This window comes from Dermacentor albipictus, unplaced genomic scaffold (genome assembly GCF_038994185.2).
Source record: "Dermacentor albipictus isolate Rhodes 1998 colony unplaced genomic scaffold, USDA_Dalb.pri_finalv2 scaffold_11, whole genome shotgun sequence".
Lineage (NCBI taxonomy): Eukaryota > Metazoa > Arthropoda > Arachnida > Ixodida > Ixodidae > Dermacentor > Dermacentor albipictus.
In genome coordinates, this window is record NW_027225565.1 from 5,925,098 (window position 1) to 5,931,622 (window position 6,525).

Consider the following 6,525-nt stretch of genomic DNA (forward strand, 5'->3'; position numbering starts at 1 on the left):
TCCTCCTCGGCCCAATCGAGATAGCTCGAGTTGCACGCTGGGAAGATTTTAAGCGGGAGCGGGAGGCTCGGAGCCGGCGGGAGTGGTTAGCGCGCTGTCGTCCTGTCGTTGTTGTCGTTCTGAGACGGCCATTATATTTGACCTTTTTCGATACCATCCGATCACCATTGTGTGCTACCACCACTTGTAGCCTGCAGTAGTTATTACCGCTTCTACTGGGAACTTGCGCCATCCGCTGCACCCTCATGCCTTTGTGCAGCAGAGACCTTTTCGGTGTGTTGCGCGGTCGCTGCAACGAGCCGGGTTGTGAGTGCAAGCGATACACCATTCTGCGCCTGTCGGAAAGTGACAACCTGGTGAGGTGTGACTATTGTGACCACGTCCCAAATGCACACGGAAAAATATGTGATCTCGGTAAGCAGAACTTTTGCTTTAAATTATTTTTGGGTGGATAGTACGTGAATTCTTTATAGTTCGCAATTCAACATTTGACATGATGCATGCTCTCGCTTCGCGTGTTTCTGAAAAAGGTTATTGTTGATATGTTTGCTTCTTTATGCTCTTCGATTTACATTGAGCTAAATTCGATGTTGTCATGTTGTCATTTTGTGCAAATATTGGATTAGACCTTTCTAAAATATTGAGCTTGTCGGCGGGATGAGTTGTGTCAGGGCAACTAAATGACCTCAACAATACGTTTCTTGTACTGACGCCGTGCTTTGGGCTGATGTACTTGACAGAAATCGTTCAGTATTGCACAACTCGCCTCGTGCACCCTCCGTTAGCCATGCTGTGGTGGTGCGTGACTGCCCGCGCCCTGGCCTGGAGGTAATCTGCGGTGTGTGCAGAGGTCGGGCAAGGCGATGCGGTTCGTGGTTGCATTTCTGCTTTCTTTCGGTGCGAGTAGTGCTGGAGGTCGCGTAATCTCAAAAGTTCGGAGACGCGTTTAAGGGAGCAACAAAACAAACGTTCGCTCCCCTCTGCGTTCTTCAAGTCAACTTGATAGCGATTGTTCGCGGTCGTCAAATGAGATATGTTCATTAATGCCTGTGCTCGCGTGACACCATGGTTATTAGTAAGGTAATGATTACTGTTACGGCAGGTAAAACTACGTACCTTAGTTTGAGTAGTGGTCTAATGCTTTGCTATCGCTATTAGTGCATCGCTTTTTGGGTAAAAATGCGTGTTTTTTTATTTTCTTTTAGTCAAACGGGCCAGTAATTTAACATAAGAATCGGTGGTTAGCATTGACTAACTGCGAAGAATACACAATTCTTTTTTACCGCAACGTCACCCCTTCTCTTACAACTTGCATTCCAATTTCGCACAATGATGTATAATTATATACAGCGTTGTTTCAGAGAATACATGTTGTGTAGCTTTCGCACGAATTTTGCTTATGTACGCGTCTTTTTTTTTTTGCCTACAGCTCTGCAATGCGCTCTGCATTACTTTGTGAACACTAATGATGTCGTTTCGTTGCGTCTATAATTTCAGAAACGAAAAATGCAGCCGAGGCAAAGGTGCAATGCAATGTGCCAGGCACCGTTGTTCGAGGCCTCAGTGTCACATGAAACTGTGGAAGCTTGCACATCTAGTCTCCTCAGTGCAATATGGTTAGTATAATGTGGAATGTTGGCCAAAGCTTTTTTGATTGCCTAGTGTATCAAATATTTTAAAGCGAAGCTTTCTTTTCCACTTCCTTCGGCTTTTCCACTGCTGCTGCTGTCGCTGACCTGCACGCGGCGTCGGGGAGTGGTTGAGTACGTAATGTACATAATGTACGCAGTGTACGAGAAATTATATTGTACTTGTACATAGTAGGGACGCGGGAGTGACGTCTGTGAGCCCTTTCCAGCAAGAACTGCGCGGGCGTCGCCACAATGCCCTCTGGAGTTCTTTAGTCGTCACAATGTCCTCTGGAACTCCTCGGCCATCGACACAATTACCTCTGGAGCGCTGTAATTGCGCGTTAGCCTGCGGTATAAGCATTGTAGAAGCTGCAGCGCTTTTGTACTCACGTGCAAATTTTCAGAGGGGAGATAGTCAATGGAAAGATAATACAGATAATTTGTAAAGCCAACGCCCTGACCAAACGCATGAATAATAGTTGATATTCGCTCGTGGCGCCTTGCATACATAGTATGATCGTGGAAGAAGGGAAAGACGCCACCAGAAAGCATGCTTCATTTGGGGTCGCGCAAATAAAAGAAAGGTCGCTACTAGACATGGCCACAGTTGCGGAGAAACTGTAAAAATGTTAGTTTAAGAATGAAACGGCACGTTTCTGCTATTTCTGAAAAATGAACACCCTGCAAGTTTGTACATGATGACAACTGATGCAGGCGTGCAGACGCAACGCAGGCGTGCAGACGCAACGCAGGCGTGCAGACGACAACACGCAGCGTCAAGACGACAACACACAAGCGGCTGTCGAGCAAATAAACATTTCAGCCACGATGCCATGCGCCCGTGTGAAGAATGGCAGTGGTAAATTGCTTGCAGCATACGAACAATGGCGCACAAAAATGCCTCGAGCAAACACGCCTCGCTGTTTGGTGTACTACGTAGGCAAACACAAGTGGTGCACGTAAGGTAACATTTAACATCGCATCACGACTGTCGTAAGCCGTCAACATCACCGCCAAATATTGCCACTGAACGCAAACAGCACAGAAAGCTTTGCTTGCATCGATTCCCACAGTGCGTGGGATCTATATATATTCTTTTTCTTTTTTTTGCTTTAGAGAGGACTGTCCCAGTTGGTGCCTCCATAGAAAATGAATCGGCCTGAATGCCTGTGCAAGAATCACAACCTGGCTGCTCTAAAGGTAAATGCATAGCGCATACAGGAAAGAATTGGTTTTATTGGGTGCTTTGTTTTCACTTGTTTGTTCCAGACTCCGCACCGTAGTCCCATGTGCAAGAGCCCCCACTTGACAGCCCAGTGGTTGCCATGGACAGAGATCCGCGATACTGAATGCGGCCAAGGTATGTGATGTGAAATATAATTTACTAGTTCATAAGGAAAACATCTCAAATGTAACGATACTAAATATTACACTGATTTGTAAACTTTTCACATATCGTCCAGAAAGCTCTCTGCATTCACCTTGTGATTAATTTTACTCACATCTGTGTTCCTGTTCAGTACTTATATTGTAGCATTATCATTTGTATTGGTCAGTGGTGCGAGTCGAGCGGAGCATCATTACACGATTTAATGTTATCGCCTTAGATTTTCTTCCCCTGAAATAATACTAAGGATGGAGGCATTGCTCATACTTTATATGCGCTTAAATTGAGGTATGGTAGTATTTTGGTGCTATTTTTTATTCACTACTTCCGTTTAGCTAGACTGCACGATAATTAACACATGAAGGCACAGAATGTAGAGAAGGAGCAAATTAATGAAATTAGATGAAATTGTTAATTTATATTTACCAATTTAATTTAAATGTGATTTACTGCATTTCAAAGTTAATAAAGGTGAGGTAAGCAAAAACCGTAAGAGACATCCTGCCGGACGGAAGGTGCACACAGCCAGCTCATGAAGTGTGCGATGCTGCACCAATTTACCTGTTGAAATCTCGTTAATGCGTATCTTGTGGGAACAGGGCATAATTACGCGCTAAACAGTAGTATCCTTTAGTGAGATTTCAGTTGTATATAGTTGAGCAAACAAACGAAAATTGGTATTATACTGATTACTTTCGGTAAAATAACATTTCATTGCTTTTTCCTGCATGCTTTAATGAGAGCTAAAGGTGAGCCAGTTATAATTTTCCTTGATGTAGAATGGTTGGGCTCTTTCGGGTTGAGTTGTGCTCTGCATCTGCAGTACTGCACGTTTTTGATAAATTTTACTTCGTCAGTTCACATTATGCTGTGCATATTTAATGTTTGATAGGCGAATGTTTATAGGCTCCAAGTGTCCTTGTAGGCTCCACTGCCCAGTGGTGATATCCAGATTGCAGCTCCCCACGTCTACACATGCAGCGAGCAAACGTGTGTTTATGCTGGCAGCAGGCAAGAAATAATTTGGGTCTCGAACGGCAGCCTGGAGCTAGCTGTAATTTATTGTATTTTAACCTACTACATCAAGAACCTCGATTATCCATATGCATTTGCACCATTCCTGGCGCTGATGCAGAAACTTGTGCTTCCCAGCAATGTTGTGCCTAGAGGGCTCATAAATAACAGATTGAAGTGTTTCTTTGCTCTTCTGAAGAAAAAGAATGTGATTTGATTCAAAGTCTAGTTAACAATTTTCACCTTGCATTAATGTTCACTTGTTGCCAGGAGGTGGTGAACAGATGCATCATTTTGTGCATTATATACAGTTGCATGCCTTTTTATAACTGTTTTATTGAAATTTACTGAGGTAATACATCCATTCATGCAAGTGGCATTTAGTATTGTGCACAAGTATTTTATTTAGCTGCTCAAAATTCTTAAATTTGTGCAATGTGAATTATGGCGGCCTTTCTTTGTCACTGAGTTATTCTAACTGCTAGCCTCTAGATGATAGCGTAATTGTGCAGTACTCTGCATAGCAGTGCCAAAATGACCTTTTTCAATATTTATTTTAAATAGGTAGTGCATTCAAGAAGTTTGAATCCCATCCTTGACATTGTTAGCTAGACAGTAAAATGTGCATGTAGTAATTTTAATAAAAAATGTTCACGTTTGCATTGTCAAAAGGATCTAAACTGAGAGTTCACTATGCTGTAAGCATCACCACTTCCAGCCTTTTGTCATTTGGCCCACAAGCCAGCACTTCGCACATCTCCTGGTTAAGCTTTGTCTGATGTTTGTAAGAGCAACAAGTTGTCTTTTGATGCCAGTGGTAGTCAATGCTAACACCAAGGAAACGTTGCTCAGGTATAGATGGGCTGCATGCATGCATGGCCTTGTGGTCCAGTCTTCTTTTTTAGGTTCACCTATAGCCAATACTTTGTATATTCTTTGCATCGGCTACATTGCATTGGCAACGTCTTTATTGACCTGCTCTAATGCTGCACATTGATGTGTAAAGCTTTTTTTATGTAGTGTCCAATGTGGATCTGAACACAAGTGTCCAGTTTTTGTTCCTTCAATCACATATACTAATATTTGCCTTGTTTTCTTGCTTCCTGACAGCAGTACAAGTTTTTACATGGACAGTTAACACGAAGTTATTGACGACATGCATGGCTGAAACACGGTGATATGATTTTAAAAATTCCTGTGTTATGATGCAAGTGATGGTATTCTGTTGAATTTTCAGATCTAGTCATGTGCCAGCAAGGCCTACTGTACTTCTGGTGTATTTTATGTTGTATTTTCAAATAAAGATGTTGCATTCTGAAGTTAACCTTATACTGCCTGTGGAACTGTCAATTTATACTCAGATTATTTATACAAGCTAACGGCGCCTCCTCCTCAGGCGTTCAAATTGTGTTTTGAACTGTATTTTTAAGAACATTACCGTTACATATTTGCTCAAAAGGTGCCGCACGGGGAGTTTCATTTCGTCAGAAATCCCAAGGGATACAGTATAGTAGTATCATGGTAGCCCTTCGTTGGCTGAAATACAACGATTTAAGTGATTTAAATGAAAGTAAACTTTTGACACCACATTCAGTTGAGCGTTCCTTTTTTTTCAGAGAATTTCATGTGGGCCCCGCTCTTTACATGGTCCGAAAAGCCGGGTGCGGCCTAGCAACGGGGAGGCGCCACCTTGGGTTTTGTTCCAGAAAGGCCAAATCTCCGCATGGTGCACCGAGTCGGCTGCCGCCAAACAACAGAGGTGCGTCATTTCCTTCTTTTTCGGTTCTCTCTGCTTGCGCATCTTCTTTCTTGCGCGCTTCTTTTCGCGGTCGGATTAAGCAGCCGACAACCATGCCCGGAGAAACGTGAGCCCTCGCGGAGGACGCCACTCGGCCAGTCCTTTTTGGACATTGTCTTTACACGTGGTTGCGCTTCGAAATAGTTCACCTATCCACCACGTGTAGTTTCCACAGGAAAGGGTGTCCCTGTGTCTCTCTCAGCCTAAGCAAAAAAGAAAAGAAAAAACTGCGTTTTGCTGGCAACTTACGCAAGCCGTAACATCTCTTCGACTGCAATGATATCTAGTCAAAAAATTCTCTAGCTATCACAAAGCACAACAAGGAGGAGTGCGGGAGTACAGATCTCCACTTACGAATGGCATAGCAAGTGACAGACGCATACTGTTTTTGGGTACAATTGTGTAGCTATTAGCAATAAATGAAGCAAATTTTTGCTTTGCTTATGAACAACGGCAAGTGTTCAGGCCCTTTACCCGTGCTGTGTTTTTCTCCTGCGCATGCATTTGCCTTTACTGTGTGGATTGTACCAAGGGTATCATTCAGCATGCAAAAATTAAAAAGTAGAATCAGTGAGTTGAAATTCATTTTTTTTTCATTTTCGCGCGCTAGATGATACCTTAGGAACATGTCCACCGAGTAAACACAAGCGCATGTACAGGAGGATAAAAACCGCAACAGCGTGAGCCAAAAGTCT

The 6,525-nt window shown here is 43.1% G+C and overlaps 1 long non-coding RNA gene across 1 annotated transcript; it reads left to right on the top strand.

The window, feature by feature from the left end:
• Positions 1-213: 213 nt before the first annotated feature.
• LOC135911373 (uncharacterized) lies at positions 214-5,268 on the top strand. Its single transcript, XR_010567294.2, has 5 exons — positions 214-414; positions 1,498-1,616; positions 2,748-2,831; positions 2,901-2,991; positions 5,143-5,268. It is a non-coding gene; the product is annotated as an uncharacterized lncRNA (long non-coding RNA).
• Positions 5,269-6,525: the final 1,257 nt, after the last annotated feature.